Source organism: Oncorhynchus clarkii, chromosome 7 (genome assembly GCF_045791955.1).
Source record: "Oncorhynchus clarkii lewisi isolate Uvic-CL-2024 chromosome 7, UVic_Ocla_1.0, whole genome shotgun sequence".
NCBI classification, from domain to species: Eukaryota; Metazoa; Chordata; class Actinopteri; order Salmoniformes; family Salmonidae; genus Oncorhynchus; species Oncorhynchus clarkii.
Genome location: NC_092153.1, coordinates 38968203 through 38994760, shown reverse-complemented (window position 1 = coordinate 38994760; position 26558 = coordinate 38968203). Strand labels below are relative to the sequence as shown.

Sequence of the window (26558 nt, the reverse complement as noted above, 5' to 3'; positions counted from 1 at the left end):
CTAGGTGTCTGGCTAGACTGTAAACTCTCCTTCCAGACTCATATCAAACATCTCCAATCTAAAATCAAATCTAGAGTCGGCTTTCTATTCCGCAACAAAGCCTCCTTCACTCACGCCGCCAAACTTACCCTAGTAAAACTAACTATCCTACCGATCCTCGACTTCGGCGATGTCATCTACAAAATAGCTTCCAACACTCTACTCAGCAAACTAGATGTGCCATGCGTTTTGTTACTAAAGCACCTTATACCACCCACCACTGCGACCTGTATGCTCTAGTCGGCTGGCCCTCGCTACATATTCGTCGCCAGACCCACTGGCTCCAGGTCATCTACAAGTCCATGCTAGGTAAAGCTCCGCCTTATCTCAGTTCACTGGTCACGATGGCAACACCCACCCGTAGCACGCGCTCCAGCAGGTGTATCTCACTGATCATCCCTAAAGCCAACACCTCATTTGTCTGCCTTTCGTTCCAGTTCTCTGCTGCCTGTGACTGGAACGAATTGCAAAAATCGCTGAAGTTGGAGACTTATCTCCCTCACCAATTTCAAACATCTGCTATCTGAGCAGATAACCGATCGCTGCAGCTGTACATAGTCTATCAGTAAATAGCCCACCCAATTTTACCTACCTCATCCCCATACTGTTTTTATTTATTTACTTTTCTGCTCTTTTGCACACCAATATCTCTACATGACCATCTGATCATTTATCACTCCAGTGTTAATCTGCAAAATTGTAATTATTCGCCTACCTCCTCATGCCTTTTGAACACAATGTATATAGACTCTCTTTTTCTTTCTACTGTGTTATTGTAACGGCTTTCATATAGTGAAGGAGAGTCGGACCAAACTGCAGCGTGTCGATTGCGATCCATGTTTATTTAAACAAACGTAAACACGAACACTACAAAACAATAAACGAAACTAAAACCGAAAACAGCCTATACTTGTGTCAACTAACATCAAAACAAGGACATCGAGACAATCACCCACGACAAACTCAAAGAATATGGCTGCCTAAATATGGTTCCCAATCAGAGACAACGATAAACACCTGCCTCTGATTGAGAACCACTCCAGACAGCCATAGACTTTGCTAGATAACCCCACTAGCTACAATCCCAATACATACACACCAGAACCCCAGGACAAAACACACCACAATACAAAAAACCCGATGCCACACCCTGGCCTGACCCAATACATGAAGAAAAACACAAAATACTTAGACCAGGGCGTGACAGTTATTGACTTGTTAATTGTTTACTCCATGTGTAACTCTGTGTTGTCTGTTCACACTGCTATACTTAATCTTGGCCAGGTCGCAGTTGCAAATGAGAACTTGTTCTCAACTAGCCTACCTGGTTAAATAAAGGTGAAATAAAAATAATAAAAATGGCCCATGCAATAATTCAACCCACAACTCTTTTGTAGAAAACAAACACCACACTCCAATCAACTTGGCCATTTGAGCCAAGTGTGTATGAAGGGATACAAGCCACATTACCTGAGTACACAAAAACATTTCTGTTGTTATCCCTGATGGCAATTTGCTGAATAGGATGCATTCATATAATTTTATTGCATGTTTTTGTTTACCATATCTAATAACTGGGGTTATGTTGCTGTGTTCATTGTTGGTGAATTTGCAATCGCAGAGTAGAGGTTGCCAACAATGCCAGGAAGCAACACTGGCAAACAATATCAGAAAACGAAATGAGAATTTTAGCCTGTCTCTAAGGAAGAGCCATTTAAAAAAAAAAAATAATCTATCATGTCTAAGACTACTCCCAGCTTACCAACTGGCTGTGGTTGGCATTGAAGATGTAATCTCAGAGCTGATAAATGGCCCTCTACTTGTCTGTCAGGAGGACTGATCCACTGGGCCCAAATGTGTAACCCCAGACCTGAGCTGTATCATTTGGAAACAGGGAGAATGACAGGTGCATTTTTTTTATTTTTTTATCTCCTCCTCGCTCTCTCTGTGTGGGTGTGTGCTCTGGGAGAGGCAGCCAAGACCATCAGGTAAAGCCAACTTGAGATAGATGGGGAGGGAGAGAAGCAGAGAAAGAGAGGGAGAGTGAGTGAGGGAAAGAGAGGGAAGAGAGAAAGAGAGGGGAGAGAGGTGTGTGTGTGTGTGGGAGTTAAGACAGAGAATGAGATGATAGGAAGTCCCGTGCAAATTATCTGTGGTTCCTATTGGATCGATTTACAGTACATCATTGAATAATATGTTGTCTGGTTAAACTGTAAATTAATCATCGCATTTGGTATTGAAATATGCTCATCCAAATCACTACAGTTATTTTAACAGATACAGATGCAATACTGAGTAGGTTACCGGTAAGTATTCACAATCTTATAATTTTACTGCAGTCTGATTGGTGGAACTTAGTCTCTGAATTTAGCCTCATTCAATATGAAGCACTGGCACAGTGGGTTTTGATAAATGATACTAGAATGAATTCCACAAACCAGGACATATTGGTTTCATATCAGTACAGCACAAGCATTTCTGATTGTTTCAACTTTTCATCCTCTATTTAGCATTTCGTTACATTACCTTTGATAAAAAGTAAAATGGGTGAACAACTCTTGAAATTTGATAGCATTGACTGTATGGTGGTGCTGCCCCTTATATTAGGTTCTATATGACAAAATGCAGCAATATCTTCCATAGTCTTCTATTTTCCATAATCTTGCAGTTGAGAGAATTGCCACTGAGAGCAAAAGTAGTTAAAGTGCAAACTACTGTACATTACAATGCTCCTTGATGCAAACCCATTAGTCAAGGCTGCAGCATCTTGATGGAATAGCTACTTGGAAAGACCTGGCATGAAGCCTGATGCCTCTCTCTGCCTTTCTTCTGAGTGTCCTCTATCTTTGGTAAAAATGACACGAGAAAAACAGGTGTCAGTGAGTCTGCCGATCTGTTGAGTCAAGGGGCACTCCCTTACGGATAAACCACATGAATTTCACACGTGAACACGTGATCTCATATCATTTGTGAAGTTAATGTGATAACATTTGACAACATGTGAAGCCACATGATAACATAAAGTGTCAACGGACTGTATGCAGATTGCTTGAGACTTAACCTCACTTGGGATTTGAACTCACAACCTCCTGGTTGCTAGCCAGCTGCAGATCCTCCTGCACCACCGGGTCGATGTTTAATGGAGATTCTCTATATATTTATTCCCATTCATAGATTTCTGAACTTCTTGAGGTGCAGTAAATATAAAGTAAATGTATCTATAAAATGACCAGTATGCTGCTGTATAAATGGGTTTGCTGACAACGTCGCCAAAATGATGCGTACGCATCGATGTTGCCAAAAGCAGTGCGTTGTTATGATTCTGAATAGTCAGATAGCTAGCAACAATGACAAGAAGCTGCCATATGGAGAATGGTAGGTGGCTTGTTTCAGCCAGTTTTTTTTTGTTCTTGATGTCTTGTCTTGTTTTTGTTTTGACTTATTTCATGCAAATGCTAATAGAGCAAAAATGTGTTAGCTAGCTAATCAACAACAATCTATTTAAAAAACAACATTTGGAGATCTAAGCCCCTTCTGTTTTACACGTGATGGTTTTGTTGCTGAACAAGCAACCTGTCTATGCTGATTTAAATTACTGTAAAATCTTCAATGATTTTGTACTGTGACCACAATTCTGACTTAGCCTTAAATGGGATTTGAACTCAACCTCTTTGTCTGGAGCAACCTGAAATGTACTGCTCCTGTCACGCCATGTCCTTAGAGAGTCGTTTTATTTCTCTATTTGGTTAGGTCAGGGTGGGCATTCTATGTTTTGTTTTCTATGTTTCTTTGTTTCTGTGTTCTGACCGGTATGGTTCTCAATCAGGGAAAGCTGTCTATCGTTGTCTCTGATTGGGAATCATACTTAGGTAGCCTTTTTTTTCCCTCCTTTGATTGTGGGTAGTTATCTTTGTTAGTGGCACTATAGCCCCATAAGCTTCACGGTTGTTTCTTCGTTTGTTGGTGACATTTTAAATAAAAATGAAAATGTACACTCACCACGCTGCACTTTGGTCCACTTATTCCTTCCAGGAAGACGGCAGTGACAGCTCCAGTGCAGCTAAACCACTAGGTTGCTTGTTCAGCAACAAAAAGGTATGGACAGACTTATTGGCAAGAATGCATTTCTGACTTTGCGAAAAGCTGCCCAGAATCAAGTTAATAATTGTCCAATTATCACCAACAACGTAACAGTGCACACTTAGAACTTGCAACCTCTTGGTTGGGAGAGCATTCAATGTTTCTGTCGTGCCATGAGGTTTGTACTTATTACTTGGAACATAAATAAATACATATTTAAAAAATAAGGATATGGTTAGGGTCCACTAGAGTGTTGTTCCCTGGCTTACAAAAAGGTCAAAGGTACACTTCACAGGTATGTTGAACAAAAATATGAACGCAACATGCAACAATATAAAATATTTTACTGTGTTACAGTTCATATAAGGAAATCCGTACATTTATATAAATTACTTAGGCCCTAATCTATGGATTTCACAGATACCTTCAAAAAAGGTAGGGTTGTGGATCAGAAAACCAGTCAGTATCTGGTGTGACCACCATTTGCTTTATGCAGAGCAACACATCTCCTTCGCATAGGCTGCTGATTGTGGCTTGTGGAATGTTGTCCCACTCCTCTTCAATGTGTGTGCGAAGTTGCTGGATATTGGCGGGAACTGGAACACACTGTCGTACACGTCGATCCAGAGCATCCCAAACATGCTCCGTGGTTGACATGTCTGCTGAGAATGCAGACCATGGAAGAACTGGGGCCGTAAATTATCATGCTGAAACATGAGGTGATGATGGTGGGATGAATGGCACGACAATGGGCCTCAGGATCTCATCGAGTATTTTTGTGCTTTCAAATTGCCATCGATAAAATGCAATTGCGTTCGTTGTCCATGCATACCCATACCATACCGCCACCATGGGGCACTCTGTTTACAACGTTGACATCAGCAAATCGCTCGCCCACACAATGCCATACACGTGGCCTGCGGTTGTGAGGCCAGTTGGACGTACTGCCAAATTCTCTATAACCACGTTGGAGGCGGCTTATGGTAGAGAAATTAGCATTCAATTCTCTGGCAACAGCTCTGGTGGACATTCCTGCAGTCAGCATGACAATTGCACGATCCCTCAAAATTGGAGACATCTGGGGCATTGTGTTGTGTGACAAAACTACACATTTTAGAGTGGCCTTTTATTGTCCCTAGCACAAGGTGCAATTGTGTCATGATCAGGCCGTTTAATCAGCTTCTTGACATGCCACACCTGTCAGGTGGATGGAAAATCTTGGCAAAGGAGAAATGCTCACTAACAGGGATGTTAACACATTTGTGCTCAATTTGAGAGAAATAAGCTTTTTCAGCTCATAGAACATTTCTGGGATCTTTCATTTCAGCTCATGAAACATGGTACCAGTACTTTGCATTTATATTATTTTTCAGTGTACATATATGAACTCACAGTTCGGTACCTTGTAGGTATAATGGGCCATTTTTCTAACTAACTTTTTCTAACTTTTGAATATAAGGTACAATCATCACTGCACTTTGATAGGTGGAGGTAATGTACTGGTGGGGTTCATTAGCATATATTTTTTAAAATTAATTTTACCCCTTTTTCGTGGTATCCAATTGTTTTAGTAGCTACTATCTTGTCTCATCGCTACAACTCCCGTACGGGCTCGGGAGAGATGAAGGTTGAAAGTCATGCGTCCTCCGATACACAACCCAACCAAGCCGCACTGCTTCTTAACACAGCGTGCATCCAACCCGGAAGCCAGCCGCACCAATGTGTCGGAGGAAACACCGTTCACCTGGCAACCTTGGTTAGCGCACACTGCGCCCGGCCCTCCACAGGAGTCACTGGTGCGCGATGAGACAAGGACATCCCTACCGACCAAGCCCTCCCTAACCCGGACGACGCTAGGCCAATTGTGCGTCGCCCCACGGACCTCCAGGTCGCGTCCGGTTACGACAGAGCCTGGGCGCGAACCCAGAGTCTCTGATGGCACAGGATTGTGTCGAGGCACAGATCTGGGGAAGGGTACCAAAAACATTCTAGAGCATTAAAGGTCCCCAAGAACACAGTAACCTCCATCATTCATAAATGGAAGAAGTTCGGAAACACCAAGAAAGACTCTTCCTAGAGCTGGCCGCCTGGCCAAACTGAGCAATAGGGGGAGAAGGATCTTGGTTAGTGAGGTGACCAAGAACCCAATAGTCACTCTGACAGAGTTCTAGTTCCTCTGTGGAGATGGGAAAACCTTCCAGAAGGACAATCATCTCTGCAGCACTCCACCAATCAAGCCTTTGTGGTAGAGTGACCAGACGGAAGCCACTCCTCATTAAAAGGCACACGACAGCCCTCTCGGAGTTTGCCAAAAGCCACCTAAAGACTCTCAGACCATGAGAAACAAGATTCTCTGGTCTGATGAAGCCAAGATTTAACTCTTTGGCCTGAATGCCAAGCGTCACATCTGGAAAAAACCTGGCACCCTCCCTATGGTGAAGCATTTGATGGCAGCATCATGCTGTGAGGATGTTTTTCAGTGGCAGGGACAGGGAGACTAGTCAGGATCGAGGAAAAGATGAACAGAGAGAACCTTGATAAAAACCTGCTCCAGAGCGCTCAGGACCTCAGACTGGGGCGAAGTTTCACCTTCCAACAGGACAACGACCCTAAGCAGCCAAGACAACGCAGGAGTGGCTTCGGGACAAGTCTCTGAATGTCCTTGAGTGGCCCATCCAGAGCCCAGTCTTGAACCCGATCAAACATCTTTGGAGAGACCTGAAAATAGGTGTGCAGCAACGCTCCCCATCCAATCTGACAGAGCTTGAGAGGATCTGCAGAGAAGAATGGGAGAAACTCCCCAAATACAGGTGTGCCACGCTTGTAGCGCCATACCCAAGAAGACCCGAGACTGTAATCGCTGCCAAAGGTGTGTCAACAAGGTACTGAGTAAAAGGTCTGAATTCTTGTGTACATGTGATATTTCCATTTTTTTTATGATGATGGGTAAAAAACAATTTTGATACATTTTAGAAGAAGCCTGTAACCTAACAAAATGTGGAAAAAGTCAAGTGGTCTGAATGCTTTCCCCAAGGGTACTGTATAGAGCAGCAGCAACAGCCTATCAGAAGATTGCAGGCGTGGCTTATTGGTGGTGTGGCTTTCTGCTAGCTCCTTTTGGTCTCACATGACAGGGAATGTCATCCCAGTTAATGTGCTCTGTTGTATTTTGTTCATAAACATTACGTTTTTATACTGTCAGTTCTGCAGCCTTGTTAAATATATACCAATGTGTATGGACACCCCTTCAAATGAGTGGATTCAGCCATTTCAGCCACACCCGGCAACCCAGGGAACCCCCATTATGTTATTTTGACCTCCCATCATTATAATTGGATGAAGTGTAAATTCTGACACAGCCTATTAGCTATAAAGGTAACTCCAAACTAGGGCTGTGTCGATTTATGGCATTTTGGGTAAGTATTAATTGTCATGCAAATGCACAGAGTTATTGACAAAATTGTCATTTTTGTAGAATATTTGTTTTGCTTGTAGTGCATCAATTAGCCAATCACCGTTTCTCATTGAAATTTCCGACTTGCTAACAACCAATTAGCAAGTCGGATATTTTCAAGTTTCCTAGTTCCAACTAGCACGTGAACGCGGCATCATCCCTGAACTCCGACATCACCTACTAAGGAAATTACCTCTAACAGCATTTTTGACACTTACAACAAAACATTATTAATAAAAAAAAAAATCTATTTAATGTTTTTTGAACTCCAATTGGTGTTTCTCAACGAATTTCAAACACTTCATATGTGATATTTCACATGTGACACGTGTTTTTGGAACACTTCACATGTGACATTACAAATGTGAAATCATGTTATCACATTAACATCCACATAAGATCAAACCATCCCAAACCTTGGTAAGCAATGAAATGGTATGGGGTTTTTAAAGTAAGTGGTACGCTGTTCATATAACCCCACCTGGGATTTGAGGTATGCTGATCTTTCTCCTGCGACACAGTCTGTAGTATTCCCCCACACATTCAATACCTATAATAGATATCTGCACGTAGCAAAAGAGTGCCACCTGTACTGCTATTTTAGTTATCAGTTATTCTGACTATTTTCTCATCATTGATTTAATGGACTGTATACTTTTTCTGTAGAGTTGTCTAATGTTGGTGGGGCATATTATTCTTTTTTTTATGTTACTCCTGAATCACTATTATAATATATAAATATATTTTCTTGAGTGTATTTTAAAACTAAGCTGAGATGTACTTTGAAGTCCAAAGTGTAGGAATACAGGTGAAATCAGTTACTAACCCAGACATGGTAGCGTAGCAGGAAAATTGGAATGCCATGAATCAAGAGCTTGTGAGTTCTAATCCCGGATAAGGACATGTTAAACAATAATTACTGTATAAATTAACATACAGACTGTGGTCAGATACGACAGTGTTTTCAACGTACATACAGTATGTTAAAAGCACTGTCTGTGTATCAAAACTACTCATTTTTGTTTGCTGGTGAATGACCTATAAAATCTGTGAAAATTTGTGAAAGGTTATGTGATCACGTGAAAATTGACATGTGAAATATCATCACATGTGAAGTGTCCCAAAAACACATGGTTTCACATGTGCAAAATGTGGAAATGATACATGTCACATTTTCCACATGTGAAATCATGGGGTTTTCCGTAAGGGTTAACTGACGCTGCCGCTGAATAATTGATGGACAGCTACATCCCAGAAGCCATTATGCCTCCTATTTGTCCTCCTGCACTTTTCTACTGGACGTCACACCGTCTTCATCACATCCACGGTGAAGACAGGGAGGGGTTCAGGCAGAGGACTGCCTGGGGAGGAGTCGAGGAGGTTACTCCACTCACAGGGCCTGTTATTTTAAGCAGAGACACCACAATCATTGCTCCTGTTTGGCCCGGGAGTTTTTCAGTGTTCTTTTCCCCCCTTCTCAAGGCGAGAGACAGCGGGGGCTGACAGTGTATGAGGGGTCACACAGAAGACTCATTAGTCCCAGTTTGCAGATCTACTCACTACTATCACTATTATTCAGAGCTAATGTCCTTCACTGAGATGTCAAATGTACATATTATAGCATCCCCATGGAATTTGCTTTAGCTACAAAAGTTGCCCGTTATTTGACCCCGGCAGATATTAGGAACAGTAGTGAATGGCCATGAGGCTCCATGGCTATCCCTCTATGTGTTCAGCTTATAAAGACCTATGCTGGGGCCTCTGTGAAGTATGCCCATAATAAAGATGTGTGGGTATGCCTTCGGGGGCTGGGATTGCATTGATCATTCCTCCCCATGCAGCTTGTGGAGCCTTACCTCATGGTTGAAGCCATCGAATCGCATGACTTCATGAGTGCAGTGTGTCCACAGAAATCTGTGCGTGGTATGAGCTTCTGCTCCACTTACTGTGTAAATACACATTAGCACTGGAGATTAATGAGGTAATCTCTTTTAATTTATGTTTATTTTTGTGTGTGTGTGAGTTTGTTTGTGGTGGGGATCCAAAGCTCCCTGTTAAAACTACACCTTCTGGTAGGATTTGTGTTTTGATGGACACGTGTTTATCAAGTCGAGAAATCATGACCAAGCTGATGAGTAGTTGTCACACTGAAGCATTTGTAGGACTAGGATTAGATGAAGGGTCCTTTGTATGACGGCATAATGGAAAAGCATTAAGCATTCTGTGAGGAGTGATGCTATGTATGTGGCCATGCCGTCAGTAAGTTCCTTCAATAACGACACAGAGTATATGTAATACCATTAGTCAATGATAATGGCCAGACGTCACCCCCGCCCCCACCACCAATCACGAATCATCAGTCATGCAGTGATTTTCATGACCTGCCCACTGGCTCTGTGCACTTTGTGTGTGTGTGTGTGCGCACAATCTCTGAGAGGTAGATGACTTGAGTTTATGATGATAACACTCTGAGGGTGTCCAAAAGCAATCAAAGTCAAATCCAAATGTTTGCCTCCTCTCTCCGCAGGCTATTTCAAAGCAGGATATTGATTATTCCGCCCATTCCTGTCTTTTGAGGCAGACAACAGACAGCGCTTGAGAAATAGAGAGATAATGCAATTACTAAAGAGAAAGCTTTTTAGACTGAGCGGTAATGCTTTGGGAGGAGAGAGAGAGGGTGAGTCTCTGAGCGAAACGGGGAGCGTACTCCCAACCTTAGAGAGTGTGTTAGGGACCTAATGCATATCAGAATACATCAGCTTCTCTCTGAAGATGTTTTCAAGCAGACAAACAAACTCAGGGCTTCTCTGAAATCCTAACAAATAGTTTTTCCTTTTACTGCTTTGTGTTACAGCCTGCCCGAGGCACCTCTTTTAACCTCTAATCTCATCAGTTTCCTCCAAACTGATAATGCCCAAGTCTGAGAATGCTCTTTTCTACTTTCCTTTGGGCTTCCTAAAGGCTATTATTGAAATGTGTTATACATGCAGTGTATATTAGCATACTAGCTTGGATGAGTTCAAACATTTGAAAGGGAAAAGCTGATGAATAAAAGTGTGTTTTCTCATCGAATCAGAGTTTATGTGCATCAGGGATAACATCATCCCAAATTGACAGTAGACCTAGATCTGAGGGTTTTCAGAGTTATATTTAGCCTACATGGTAATACATGTCTTATAATATGCCATTAATTTCATTTTAATATGTGACAGTAGCAATTTCGTTGGCACCATATCATAGATACATAACATCTTCAATAAACCATCACATTTCAGGGGATAACTCTCATAGCCTATTATTAGCCCCTTTATCATACATCTATTGCACGACGCCAAGGCGGCAAGTGAAAATGCCACTGAGTGGCGCCAAATCATTGAAGTAACGTTGTTTTGAAATAATACACTTGTCTCAGGTGCGTATCCTGCTCTGCCTCCCGTTGCTAACGCTCCGACCCCTCATCTCAAATGCCTCGTCTGGAACGGCGAAGAAACACACCCACAACAAGTTAACAAAACAATACTGGGTGAATTGCAACAATACTAATATGTTCTGGAGAAACAATGATTGACTATACGTTTTTGCTTCCAAGCTGTCGCCCTTTTGCGGTTGGGAAGTTCTGAAAAAGCGCAAAAGGACCTGGAACTTTAGAAGATCTCCAGTTGCTTTCCAGTCTACTGATCAAGCCGGGGGTCCGGTCGAGCTTTAAAGTCTATGCAATACATTTTAGACTTCTCTCGACTCGGGGATTTGTGCGCTCGGAAAGCTTTATTTCTACATAATTGTCCTAGGTTATGTTTTTGTCATGGTGGGCACCTTCATGCGATAAGGATATGGTATTTCTTTAACATTATCCTGGTTTTGTTTTTGACAATGGAAAGCAAATGAAAGGGGCATTTCACGGGATTAATTGACAGCACAACGACAGGTAGGCTATGGGTCTTTATAAATATATATTATATTTAATTTATCTAGGCTACATAATTTTGCTAATGTGAAAATAATCTAGGCTACTTGGTGTTTTATATATCCTAATAATGAACGCAAGTGCTTATTGTGATCTTTATTTTCAAAAGCATAACACGTATGTGCACGGTATGGATAACGCATTCTGTGGACAGAATATATGCATTTACAGCCATTTCTACATACTTACAAAATTAGACTTTGCTACGTACTGAATTTTAAAGCCAATCTCACCGATGTTCACATATCCTTATTTCGGGCTACTATTAGGTTTGTTTGTGAAAACTACAGTATAATTTGAAGTGCTTTATTTGTAAAAGGGATGCATGTAATATACTGTCACAGATAGGGATCCAAACCAATACAGTCGCTATAAATAATGGTTGATGACAATACGGGTTCACGTTGGTCTAAATTAATGTAATCCAGCAAGGTGTTGGTATTGGTTTCTTCTCTTTAGCCTGTACGTAAAACATAGTGTTCCTTATAGATAGCCGCATAGTAGCCTACAGAATGTGTATGAAATGTGAGGATCGAAAGTTGGCACATGGTTATTAACACTTCTATTTCTCCCCGTGTTCACTGATACTGTACATGAGTTGTGATGGGTTTCATTTCAATAATGAAATGAAAAGAAATATGAAGTCATTTTCCCCCCAGTGTATGGCACAGGTCCTGGTGCTGCTCCAGTACAACTAATTGAAGGTCTGTGAGGGGATAACTTCACTCATAAGGTGAATCTCATAACTGAGGCTGTTTTATTAAAGAAATTCGAATAAATACAGCATGCAATGGCAGATGTATTTTTCTCTTTCTTTCTGTCTCGCTCTCGCTCTGTCTCTGTGTGTGCAACACAATTTTTGAGGTGCAGTTCAGGGAATATTTGACGCTAAAACTGCTATGAAAAAGCTTAACACCGAGACATATGACTCATATGACTAATGCCTTTGTTTTTAAACATTCAACTCAAAATCAAGCTTTTGATACATTTAAAATCAAATCTATTGTTTCTCAAAAGTTATTTGTTCTAGAACAAATGGTATTAGTACCAGAAGGCCAAGCCTTAGTGGACCCAAAACAATTTGTGTGTTGACAACTAGGAAAAGCTTAGCTCCTTATGCTAAGACACACTGCACATTGGAGGCGGCATTAGATCTGACTATTCACAGTATGTGCTTTAAATGTGATTTTTATCCTTTCTCTTCATGCTCTAACAAAGCAGCTGTCTGATTAAGGAGACAGAGGATTGTGGATTTGTGTTTTGGTGACACAAGCACTGTCCTCAGAGCTAATCAGCCTTGCTTTTCCTTGTCTGCCCCTGTAGATATTCATGATTATGCCACCACACACAGAACAGTGGTGCACGTTCCCCCTCTCTCTCTCTCGCTCTCTCTCTCTCTCTCCTTTCTCCACATCCTCTCTCTCTCTCTCTCTCTCCCTCCTTTCTCCACATCCTCTTTATCTCTGTCTATCTCCTCCTTCCTAGTTCTCTATTCATCCATATGTCCTTCATCCGTCCATATGTCCTTCATCCCCCTGACATGCGTTGTGCGGTCAACTGTCTATCTGCAATTAGTGCTATCACCTAATTTCATTCTGTGGAACACAGATGGCAATAACCTTACGGCTCCTGTTGCGCAGCGACGATACAACTCTGCTGTGATTAATTGAAGTCCCTCCAGAGAGTCAGAGGAGGTGTAGATCTTCCCTTTCACACCCGCTGACAGGGAACCCTTTACAGTGTTTTATAGATTGCCGTATGTAGCCCCCGGAGTTGCTTGTGGTCCCGCTGTTGTTCTGAGTTTTTTTTTTATTGGACTGTGTTATTGTATTGCTGACAGACGGAGCAAAGGCCACCCTGGGACAGTTCAACTGCACTGGATGTAAACAATGCTGGACAATTCATGAGAATGGATTGGGTTTGTGGGTTTGGATGCTGGGTTGGTTGTTGAGGTGTCTATGATAGGGTTTGATCCAATTAGGCTCTCCCCTTTGGCCAATTATCCTGTAAAAGTGAAACTTGGTCAAATTGGGACACCTACGTTGGCCCCATTTGTTCCAAATCTGTACTAGCTAGATGTGTGATGAAAGTGGTGATGATTGCACTGTAACTCGGTGCAGTGTTATATTTGCAACAAGGTCTCACAGTCTCATGTCAGAATTAGACGTTCGTCCATGTTTCTCAAACATCACATTTAGAAATTGTTCAAAATGTCAAATTTAGAAGTGTTTAAGGTTAAATTCAGGCATTAACACTGAATGGTTAAGGTAAGAGTTAAGGGTTGGGATAGGCTGGATTTGAACATGCAACCTTTGGCACCAGAGGCAGATGCTTACCTACTTGAAGGTATCAGCGCTCACTGTTGCCTCTAGTGGCTGGTTTCCATGTCATCTTCCGACTTCCTCAGACATGGATGGACTTCGAGTGGTCATAAGCAGTGTGGCCAAGACCATTCTCCAATGTGAAGCTACAGTACTATCAAATAGAGGATGGCTCTTGCAGACCCATTTCAACCTTTCTCAGTGGTAAATATGATTTATTAAGCTTTATTTAAACAGGGGAAACAAGCTGAGACAGAGTCTCTTGTTCAGTTGTGTCCTGTGGTCCAACAATAAAAACAACACAGCAATGAATAAGAACTTAAAACAAAACAAAATTAAAACAAATAAAAAGTACAAGATTGAGATTAAAATGATTCAAATAAATACACTTCTATATCAAAAACACATTTACAAAAAAAGCAACCACAGTTTTTAATATAAAGTTATTGTAATATGCATTTAAACTGTCTTACAGGTACCAACATATCTAACTGGAGTTCTCTCTGCAGTTCATTCCATGAGTGTGGAGCATGATATTCAAATGTGGTTTTGCCTAACTCCGGGGTATCTCTAGCACTAGCATGTCATGTGACCGAGTCAGACCACCTGGTTTGACCACCTTGATTTTTTAGTTAAGATAATTAGGAAGTTTCTGTGAGACAGATATCAACCAGTGTCTGGCCCCTTCTAAAAGTCAGGAAGTCCCAGCCAACCGAAGTGTACAAAAGGCAATGATGTGTGCAAAAGTTTGCACCAGTAACAAAGCGCAAAGCTGCATCCAATTTCTTCAGTACTGATGCTGATCCATGCATATATAAAATATTGCCATAATCAAGCACTGACATAAGTGGCCTGCACAATTTACTTTCTGTGCTGTGATGACAGACAATATTTATTTCTATTAAAAAATCTAATTCTCAATTTCAGCTTCTTTACCAGCTCAGTTACATGAGTTCTAAAAGAGAGATTGTCATCTAACCAAATTCCAAGGTATTTATAGGTAGGAACACGTTCCAAAAGAGAGCCATCATGGGTAGCAATGTTCAGATTTTCCAATTGTATACTTTTGGATCATGAAAATACCATATACTTAGTTTTACTTGAATTAAGCACCCGCCTAAGATCTACAAGTGCATCTTGAAGCAATTGAAAGTCAAACTGCAGGAATGTAAATGCTTGAGCGAGTGATAGGGCTGTGGCATATAGTACTGTGTCATCAGCATAGAAATTAAAGTTGAATTGTTTTTCCACTGAGTTACAGATATCATTTTTTATATAGTGAGTAATAAAGGACCGAAAATCGAACCTTGTGTGACTCCTTTGTGAACAGTGACAAAATCAGATTTTACCCCATCTGCAATAATAGCTTGAAATCTATCACGAAGATAATTCTTAAACCACTAACATGTATCTGAGGCCAACCCCAGTGAGGTTAGTCTTTTCAGCAGAAGATAATGATCAACTGCATTGAAAGCCTTTGACAGGTCAACAAACAAAGCAACACCGTTCAACTTCTTATCCAAAACTCTTACAATATCATTTACAACCAGTGTGGTAGCTGTGAGAGTACTGGGCCCCGGTCTAAAAGCGGACTGAAATTTGTTCAGTATCCAGTTGTCAGACAAGAAACAGCACAGCTGTACATTTATAGTCTGTACACGCTCTCTCTCTCTCTTGGTCTGATATTGTCCTGGTGCTAAAAGAGACATTGTGAGAGATACCCTGGCTGCTGTATGTTTTGATTTTTTTTGGTTAAAGAAGCCGTCACATTGGCAACAAATAGAGGAGTCTGAGCGTGGCAGGCAGACAGAGCTGGAGCTGTGAACACTTGATATGCATGAGACCGCAGGTGATTTATAGAAGAAGAGACTATCAGGGATAAGAGGCTTGTGTCTAGTTTTAAGGAGAAACCCCTAGGCAGCATTTGTGTTCTCTTCCAGCTCTTCGCTGTCAGATTAATATGGAAAGAGACTGTGCTCTGTTTGCATGCAGGAGACAAGCAAAATATCTATTTAGCATTTTCTGAATGTTGCACATTTATGTAGGCCATGTGAAGTCCAGCCAGAACTTGTACAATTAGCTTACTCAGTCACACTCAGGCAACCAGAACCAAAGATAATCTTAAAAAAGAAAACATTGCACTGTTGGAGTTGTCAAAAAGCCTTGATAAACCAACTTACCATTTGAAAGATTTACACGTACATGAACGGTAGGGTGATGGAATTTCTGATCCAAAAAGTTGGATTTCGTAACCTAATACTCCAATAACAAGCACCGGGCTCTAGTGCCGTTTTCTTGCAGCGACTTGAGGATTTTACACATTGTGGTGGTCATCTGCAAAGTTGTTTCTGCGGGTCACAAAAAGCCCAATTTTCACAAATAAAATTAAATGTAAAAGGCTTTGAAATTAAAAAGCTTGCGGTATGCTTAGTACTCCGTTGACATTTCACAGAGATATGCTTGTTTTTGTGAGAAATCCTTGAAAAAATAACCAGAATTTTGCATTAATATGAAATCTTAAAATATGAACATTCTGGCGCCCATTTGATTTAGTGACGCTAATTCTGTCTTTCATAGAAAGGTAAAAACTCCAATAACCTTTGAACCGATTATGGAAGAGACATGAGGTTTGGACTATTGGTTTTCTTAGAGGAGTATCTACGCAAATAACATTATTTCACCCATTTGTCAAAAGATGTGTTTTTGATTGGACACCCTATGTATTTCCCCTCAATTGACCCTACAAACGTCATCTGCTGAATGTCACTTTCATGAGCAAAATCAGTACAGTACTACAATGTCCTACTACACAGAAGTGATCAATGATCAGAGATCAAAGATCAGAAGTGCACCCTCTATACATTTCTATGGACAGCAGGTGTCATGACATGTCTCCAAGCAGCCTTTCTCTGCAGCTGGAGAATTAACGAGGAAACGAGTCGAGATCAGATCATGGAGACGCGCCTGGTCGAGATATGATTCTGAAAGTAACACACGCGTTGCTTGACAAAGTAACTGTAATAATATTACCCAATTTCAAAATGTAACATGTTATTTTACACCATTACGCCTAAAAGTAATCTGATTAGGTAACACACTACTTTTGTAACGCATTACCCTCAACACTGGTCTTCACAAGGCAGCCAGCTATCCACAGTATTGCACCATATTTGAGCAGTTCAAAGCACTTCAGTGCAAGGCCTTGCCAGCTGTGTTCTTCATGGGCTAATAAGTTTAGGTGTGTCATATATCACGTTCTACAGCATGTCCTGCCTCCCCGTGGAACCACTGAGGTGGATCCGACAGCATTTCAGGAGAATTTCTAAGCTCCATCATGGCTAGCGAGAGAGCAGCAGTAGCAGAAGCATCATCGTGACACTGTACGCTCTGCTTTGTTGTGTGAGGAGGTGGGGGGAGCATATCCCATGGTTTATAGATGCCATTTAAAGGAGCATGCCCAAGCTTGGCTGGCTGCAATGAACTGTAACCGCAACAAAACACCAAGACAATAAACAAACAAATTGGTTGCCTGGGAGCCAGCAGTGTCCCAGTCACTATGGGCTAATGCTCATGCTGCGTACGGTAAAGAGCGGTGAAGGAAGACAGGCTGCTGCTGGCTGTTCCTCAGAGATTCGACTGTGAAACACAACTCTGTCTTATATTTATTCATGCTTATTTGGTGTCACTTTACTAATGCGCGTGTGTGTGTGTGTGTGTAAGATTGTGAGGGTGTGTTGCGTTTGCAATGGAGGGACTCCAGGTTTCTTTGTTACAGGTTTGTAAAATGGAGCGGATCTCAGTTGCATCTGTTGTCCAGCCAGTGTACCTGATGTGGCTGCAGATTGGAGTCCTGCGGGGGCATATCACGTAAAGTTCATATGGCATTGTTGTGAAACGCCGGGTAAACAGCTTGCACAGTGCCCGGGGGGGGGGGGGGGGGGGGGGGGGGGGGGGGGGGGGGGGCAGGATGCCACATTGCATTCAACAGATTTTTTTTACCGTTTTGAACTTAGATTCCAAGTTATATCGTCTAACCCACTATGTGTATTTGGTTGCAACGTTTGTCAACATTTGTAAAACATTTTTGGCAACCGACTCGTGTTTGGTCACAGTTAAGTCAAATGAAGCAAGAAGGACATCATTTTCTGCCATAGCTCCACTACTTCCACCTAGCAGCACATACTGTAAAATAAAAAAATCCATTCCTTTTACCCAGCGGCGAAAGTAAGGTGGTATGGTCCGGTACGGCGTCCCGGCAAAATAAACAGTGGGGGTACACCGTACCGGTAAAACATGACCCTATCACAATAATTAAAACCAAAATGTCAAGAAAACTGTAGGCTATTACTCCACTTTTTATAATTACCACATGTCAGAGGCATGAAAAATGTGCTAATTGATTTGAAAACGGGTGGTATAGCCTACGCTCCAAAATGCATTTTGTCAAGGCAGAGATGAGGGGCCGACACTGAGACGCGCGCGGACACACGGGACGCATAAATTCTGCCCTAATGACATTTGCCAAATGTCATTACACTTTTCTGTGTAACAGATGTCCCTTTCCATTCACTACTGTTTGGAGGCTGGAAATATGTTGCTCGTGGATGAACGTGCACAGGTAGCCTAGTAAAGGAGCCCTTTGAAGTGATTGTTTAACAGTCAGATTAAACCATTATGACTGGTTGTGTTTATCCCTAAATGAAAGGTAATACATTTTATAAGTTATATGACAGATCTTTACGACTACGCCAATAGAGATCAGAATTGAATTAATAGGGGTTCTATATGTCATTCTATGATTAGGCCCATAAAACAATTTGGTGCACGTCCTTGAAGTCCCGTAACGCGAATAAATGAATTCTACTTTCACCCCTGATTTGACCACGTAACTGAGTTTCTCTTATTGCCAATCCCCACCATATGAGGAACTACAGTACAATAAAGGAATTAGGGGAGTGAGTGTGCAGGAGAATCCTCCATCCAGCCCCATGAAGTGGACAGCATTCAGCACTCAGCTGGAGTCTGAGCCCTGAATACCCAGCAGCTTCAGGACAGCTTAGGAGCTCACTCGCCCTTCTATAGAGGTGCCTTTCAGCACCGCTGGCAACCCTATCCCCATCCCCTTACCATCCCTATCCCCATCCCCTCCCTCTCCACTCGCCCCATTTGAGCATGTCGACATTTGGCAGCCCTCACTCCCAATACTTTACCATTGCAGTGGATTCCTATTAACTCATTCTCCATGGCAGCAGGCAGGGCTAGAGAACCCAATCTCACTCTCCAAGCCTTTACGATCATCCCTGTGAAAGGCCTAGATTGGGGAATTGGAGCTTTGGAGAGGCCCAGTTCTACGCTGCGCTCCCTTTGGGAGGAAGAGAACTGTCATTTTGTCATTTGTTTTTCTGAAACGCCAAAGGCTCCCTGGCAGAGACTTTTTTTTCTTTCTCTTTCTGCTGCTGTTGTCAGGCTCCACCTTATTCCTGTAATCATGAGGCTGCAATTTGGGCAGAAAATTAGAATTACGGGGTTTCGAAATTAGCCTGTTATTTTCTATGCTTGTTATTTCTTTGTTGAGAAAGGGTGGGGGAAGTCGACCCAGCTCTGATTATAGTTCAGGGAATAAGATGCATTAAAACCTGGGATCATGTCAAAGTTTCTGTACAGCACTTTGAGATATCAGCTGATGTACGAAGGGCTATATAAATACATTTGATTTGATTTGATGATTCTCTCATTTAAGGGCTCGAGTCCATGCGGTTGTTTACTGCAAGTTCAAATGAACTGGTGTGACTCAGAGACTCTCCTATAAATTGGTTTAGGGGATTGAATCCTCCACAGCAACCTGGAAAAAAAGGAAAGGGGTGTCGATTTCATGACCTAACACAAAGACTGTTCAAGTTTCTCATCATCAGATCCCTTTACGGATGAGCTGGGACTTCAAAGAAATGCCTATCATGAAAAAGATTTACCCGTGTCATTAAATATATTGTACAGAGACTGTGTATACGCCTTTATCTATCTGTGGTACAAGATGGGAATGAGAAACAGAAATCAGCCATAGTTGTATTGTTATCTTTCTGAAGATAGAATTAGCTGAAGGGCAACTTCATTTCAGTTCATCGCTTTGATCAAAATCTTTTTTTCTGGTTATGTATGCTGAACAAAAACATAAACACAACCTGCAACAATTTCAAAGATTTTACTGAGTTACAGTTCATATAAGGAAATCAGTCAATTGAAATAAATAAATTAGGACCTAATCTATGGATTTCACATGACTGGGAATACAGATATGCATCTGTTGGTCACAAACATGTCTGTGGAATGTTTTCCAACTCCTCTTCAATGGCTGTGTGAAGTTGCTGGAACACATTGTCGTACACGTCGATCCAGAGCAAATTCTGCCAAATTCTCCAAAACGACGTTGGAGGTGGCTTATGGTAGATAAATTAACATTCAATTCTGTGGCAACAGCTCTGGTGGACATTCCTGCAGACAGCATGCCAATTGCACACTCCCGCAAAACTTAAGACATCTGTGGCATTGTGTTGTGTGACAAAACTAAACATTTTAGAGTGGCCTTTTATTGTCCACAGCACAAGGTGCCCCTGTGTAATGATCATGTTGATTAAATCAGCTTCTTGATATGCCACACCAGTCAGGTGGTTGGATTATCTTGGTAAAGGAGAAACACTCACTAACAAGGATGTTAACAAAGTTGTTCACAGAATTTGAGAGAAATAAGCATTTTGTATGTATGGAACATTCCTGGGATTTTTTTTTTTCAGCTCATGAAACATAGGACCAATACTTTACATGTTGCATTTATATTTTTGTTCAATATGTAATTGTACTTGAGCCCTGCACAGGCAGGAATTTTAAGCCCTATCCATGTCCTGGACATTCAGGCCCTAGCCTACCCAGGCCCGATTTCTTTTGACAAATCTAAGGCCCGAATTCACAAATAACTTCCTTTGTAAGCTGCTCCTCTATGTCTGACACTTGCTCGCTGCGCGCAGCTCACTCTGCATGCACTCGGCTCATGGTGGCTAAGTCTGTGAGTATCCATAGCAATGACTCCGCTTGGGCTGCTCTGCTCAATGAAGACACACGAGACAGCAGTTCGCTGTCTTTTCGTCACTCTAAACCGGCAAAACTCAAGGAACATGATTATCTGTGAAGTAGTCTTATTTTTTGATGAAGGTGAAGCACTTCTGACATCATGTTATGATCTTAGTCAGATAAGACTGTACACACGCAAGTGGCTCAGCTTCAAAATGTTAGTGATCAATTTAGTGATACCCGAGCTCCTGCCATACCCTAACCCGATTTATAATGCCGGCGTCCGTCGGGCTCGGGTCGGTAGCAGAGCTCTAACTTGTACTAGATTCTGGAGACCAGGGTTTCCTTTTATATGTCCAGCCATTGCACAACCATGCTAAATGCAATTGCGTGATGGCCACCATTTTTTAAATGTAATTTTGGTAATTGAAGCACGCGTCCCATTTGCTATTCAAGTGCATAGGCAACAGTAGGCAGGCTATCAGCGTGTTACCCATCACTTTGCAATGTAAGCTGGAGGCAGTATGCGTTTTGAAAACATATACTTTGTTGTTTAAAAACGTGGACGTTTTAGTTCAGTTCCTGTTATGTCTCATAACAGGCAAAAATATGCACTATAGAAACGTGGAGGGAAATGTTTTTTATAAAGACCAGCATTTCTCTCCTATTCTGTATCAGCTTTCTTCTGTTGTCCAGTCATATTAGCGACCCATCCTAGTTGTGGTGTCTTTTATAAATAGATCAATAGATTCCCCCTTTTCTAACAGAGATGATCATATCTGACATGTGGAATTGCTCCCATCAGTCGCATCAGGTGCACTGTTTAGAATTGTATTTTGGCAAATTACATTTTACTGCTTCATTAGAGGAGATGTTCTGTTAAGATGAGTTACCGTAATCTAAATGTGACTTCTGTCATTCTGAGCACTGTGAGTGAATGCCCTAACAGGTTACGAACCAAATGCATATGGGTCCAGTACATTTCTCAAATGGCGGTAATCAGAGGTGTGGACTTGAGTCACATGACTTGGACTCGAGTCAGACTCGAGTCACAAATATGATGACTTGCAACTCGACTGACTTTAACACCAATGACTCGTGACTTGATTTGGACTTGAGCCTTATGACTCGACCTGACTTGATACCCTCCCCAAGCCAAAATATTAAATATGATGCTATTAAAAAAAGTGTGCAGTGCATCAACTCTTCATTTAACTGATTACAGTTTGAATCAGACAGCAGCCAATCACATTGTGCCAGCTGAGAAAAAGTTGTGCGTGTCAGATCAGAGGAATGTCGACGGTGAATTCAGATGGAGCCCTTTAAAGATGATAACAGAAATTATTATTTTCGGATATAAATACAACGCTGTGTCAACAAAAAACAGATTGCAACTTCCAAAACATGCGGGAATAAAATTACGGACGGAGGCGCAACATTTTCCAACTTTGTTCGACATTTGAAGCTGCACAAAGAACGGTAAGTCGTGGCTAATATAGCCGACAGCTATTATATTTTAATACTTTACTTGTGTATCATGTAGGCTAACATAATGTTAAATCAATGAGCCTCCACACATTCAGTCAGTGCGGGAACGTGATCATTACATCCAAGATTGAGCTACAACTGGCTAGGCAGTTGGTTGCCTAAATCCTGCCTGATGTTACTGCTGTTCCTAAATCCATTGACATACGTTAGCCTACTGTAACCACACACAGAGAGAGAGAGTGTGTGTGTGTGTTAAGGTTGGGTGATTGTGTACAAGCCTACATCGCCCGATTGCACCCCATAGCGATCCTCGATAGTCGATCACTATTGGGGGGGGGACTTTCTCATGGCTACCCATGTATTTCCATGGAAATATAAAGTTTATTTGGAAAGTAATAAATATATAGATGTTTTTGAAAGCATTCATGATTTGCGTAAATGTAATATACTAACTATTACTCTTGTTAAAAATATTACATTTTATTACATTTGGTGAAGAGCACATGAAGACTTGTTTAGGACTCGAAACTCAAAGTTTAGGACTTGAGACTTGACTTGATACTTGACGTTCTTGACTTGGGATTTGACTCGGACTTGCCTGTCTTGACTTGGGACTTGAGTGCTAAGACTTGAGACTTACTTGTGACTTGTAAAACAATGACTTGGTGCAACCTCTGGCGGCAAATAAAAATCTTCCCGGTCACGTTGTCCGGCGCCACATTTTCCTAACATAAACCCTGCTGGGGACGCATCCTTTCATAGTTGGTTTAAAATAATAGCCTATTTGATTGAATTCAAATGCACGTAATACTTTGTGTATGTTAGGTTTTGACTAACCTAACTTTGCAGGTGTGAAATTAACGCCTGGAACTGAAACTAAAAAAACTGTCAGGGGAGGTTCTCTTCTGCACTGTTCAACCAATCCAGTAATAGTGGAGGATGAGTTAAGATGGGGTGTCACCTTGTTAACGTCCAAAAGTGGAAATCGTCACAAGCTCTCTTTCCATTTCCCCCTGCAGAGGCTTGGTTTGACAGACAAGCACTCCAGTTGCCTACACTCTAAATATCTATTGTCATAATGCAATAGGAGAGAAATAATGTTGCATATATGAGTTAGGAACTTAATAAGTTTACAATCGTGGAGGACAGACAGGATAACCAACAAGATATCACGGTTTTACCAAGTTGACTTTTATCCACGTTTCTCCAAAATTCAAATTTCGAAGTTAAGGGTTAACGTTTTTGATAGGGTTAAAACATAAAGTTTAGGTATTTATTCCAAATAGCTACGGTAAGGGTTACGTTTTGGGATAGGGTTAAAACATTTATTTTTATAAACAAGTGTCTACCACTGGGATCGTGTGACCTTCAGATCCGGAGTCATGGGATTATGCCCATCCATGACGTCCTAGCAGAACCCAAGCTTACTTGATGGTATAACCGCTCACAGTGGCCAGTTTTGAATGCATTTCCCAACTTCCTCAGGATATAGACAGACGTACAATTTTGTACTCAATCTTGAGCGATCTCGCTGGGATAACAATGATGGAAAATGTGCATTCTTTTTTTCCACAGCATTTCCTTTGCCAAATGACAGAACCTGCTAAATGATTAGTCAATTGTGTCTCTCTCTCTCTCTGTACAGTGTGCAGTTGATTAATTTTTCTCAGGCTTTGGACTTTGTAGTGAGAGAAGGGCGAATCGGAGGAGAAAATGAAGAAAAGAGGGGAGAGGCAGCTCTCAGCTTTGCAGCTTAGAGGCTGCTCACATCCTAGAAGCCTGATATCTCCTCTCATCTTCTCCATCGGTCCCTCTCTGTGCTTTATCCCCAGCCCTGTGTGAGCACTGCATGTGAGGCCTGCTAGTATCTGCAGTGTCACTGTGTTGTCAGTACGATCAGTGTTTACTCTCAAAGAGTTCAAGGCACTTCAGATGGATCTATCGTAAAGCAAACGTGATCCTCTTCTTTCTCTGGAGAAAAGACAACACAGATGTGCTATTTTTGCGCCTTCCAGATTCCGTTCTTCTCTGTGGATGTCAGTAGAGTGGAAAGCAGCTGTCAGTCAGAAGGGCAGTGGGTTCTCCTCTCCGCCTATTTTCAACCTCCTGTCAGCTGTCATGGATTGACAATAAATGCTCCCCTTTTACCATTGTAAAAAGCTGTGTTTTACATTTATATCAGAAAGAATCAACCACATCTGCATTTGCATACAAGCACACCAGTGACAGTAATTTATTATCCATGTCAGTTCCAAACTAGATTCCCACTAGAATAAACATGGGTAGGAAAGATATCAGATTAAAGATTGGCCATGATGATTCACCACAGCAAATCCTGTTGGGGGGGGGGGGTGTACTCACTTAATTAGCATTTGTAACTTTTTGGCCCTCCACCTTCCATAATTAGTAACATAATGGACATGTATTCTCCAGTTCACACCCCCCTCCCCTGGCCCCAATTCAGTGTTTCCCAACTCCAACACCAAGGGGTGCACGTTTTGGTTTTTGCCCTAGATCTACACAGTTGATTTAAATAATCACCTCATAATTACGCTTGCATTATTTGAATCAGCTGTGCAGTGCTTGGGCAAAGAAAAACATGCACCCCTTGGGGTCTCCAGGACAGAGTTTGGGAAAAACTGCCCTAATTCATCTAAACTTTTAAAACAGGGGCCTCAATTATGAATGTCCCCACGGTGGCCCCCTCCTCCCTGGGTACAACTCGAGCAGAGTGAGTCTGGATGGACATGCTGCCAGGCCTCTCATTAATTGATGCCACAGTCGGTGCCCCAACTCTCCTTCCGTAATGCACTCTCCTTCTCCTGTTTCCCTCCCTCTGTTACCATGTCTTGTCTCTCTCCCTGACAGAGCGATGAGGGGTTTTCAGAGGCGGTGTTGCGTCACGATACTCTTCGGGGTGATTGTAGAGTGTGTTTTTCCCTCAAACTTCAACGGAACCAGGCCTCTCTGTACGATGAGGGGTGATATTGGAAGCCTTGTCAAAGATATGGGGCTTTAGGAGGGACTGAATGATGGTGATGGACTCAGAGTCATAGATGGCTGGAGGGAGGGAGTTCCAGAGCCTAGAGAAGGCCCCGTCGCCAAAGATCTGGAGCATGGGCCTGCTGTGGTGGAACAGAGTGTGCGTGGGGATTTTGGAGGTCAGAAGGAGGATCTTGAAATCAATACGTTGGGAGATAGAAAGCCAGTGGAGGTCATGATGCGCTGCCAGGACTTAGTGTGTTTGAGGAGTTGGGCTGCAGCGTTTTGAACCATCTGCAGCTTTAGGGAGGGAGCTTGAGTTGATGCCATAGAGTGGTGAGTTGCAGTAGTCAACACAGGAGGAGATGAATGCATGTATGAGGGCTTCAGTGGCAGGAGAGGGAGGACCTGACTTTGGCAATGTTGCGTTCTTTGGTATGTGTGTTCCCAAACAAGGTCCAGTTGTGCTCTGAGGCGGCTGATGTTGACGGGATTTGGAGGATGATGGAGGCAACAGGGGAAAGAGCCTCAGATCCACAAAGTCCCTTCCACCAGGTGGCTGATATGTTGGCACGACTGCCATATTGCATCTCCATCCCAAAGCCCTTGCTTGGAGGTTTACTTTGCCAGACTGCCAAGAACCTTGCCCTCTTCCAGGCCAAGGTGGTGAGACATGGCGAGACACCATAGGCCTTGTTGATCTCTGCACCAGACAGGGTGCTCTTGCCAGCATACTTGGGGTCCAATATGTACGCTGTGGCGTGTATGGGCTTCAGGCAGTCTTCATGCTTTTTTATGTATTTCAGAACTGCAGTTTCCTCTGCTTGGAGCAACAGTGAAGTTGGCAGGGCAGTACAGGTTTCTTCTCTTACATCTGTGTGCAGAGTCTGAACATCAGACAGGATGGCATTGTCTCCCTCAATCCGTGCAATGGCTACTGCTATAGAATTCAGGAGTTTCAGGCTGCTTACCACTCTCTCCCAAAATACATAATCTAGGAGGATCCTCTTGATGGGGCTGTCCATAACGACAGACTGTGATATGGTCATTTCTTGGAGAGACTCCTTCCCCTCCAGGAGACTGTGAAACATGATGACAACACCACCCTAACGGGTGTTGCTGGGCAGCTTCAATGTGGTGCTCTTATTCTTCTCACTTTGCTTGGTGA

General features: G+C 42.2%; 1 protein-coding gene across 1 annotated transcript in view; it reads left to right on the top strand.

Moving 5' to 3' along the window:
• The first annotated feature begins 11042 nt into the window (after positions 1-11042).
• The window catches only part of LOC139414226 (chemokine-like protein TAFA-2), a 185153-nt gene continuing 169637 nt past the window's right edge, over positions 11043-26558 (top strand). The window contains exon 1 of the mRNA XM_071162121.1: positions 11043-11498. The gene's annotated coding sequence lies outside the window, so the exon portion shown is untranslated. The remainder of the gene's footprint in view (positions 11499-26558) is intronic.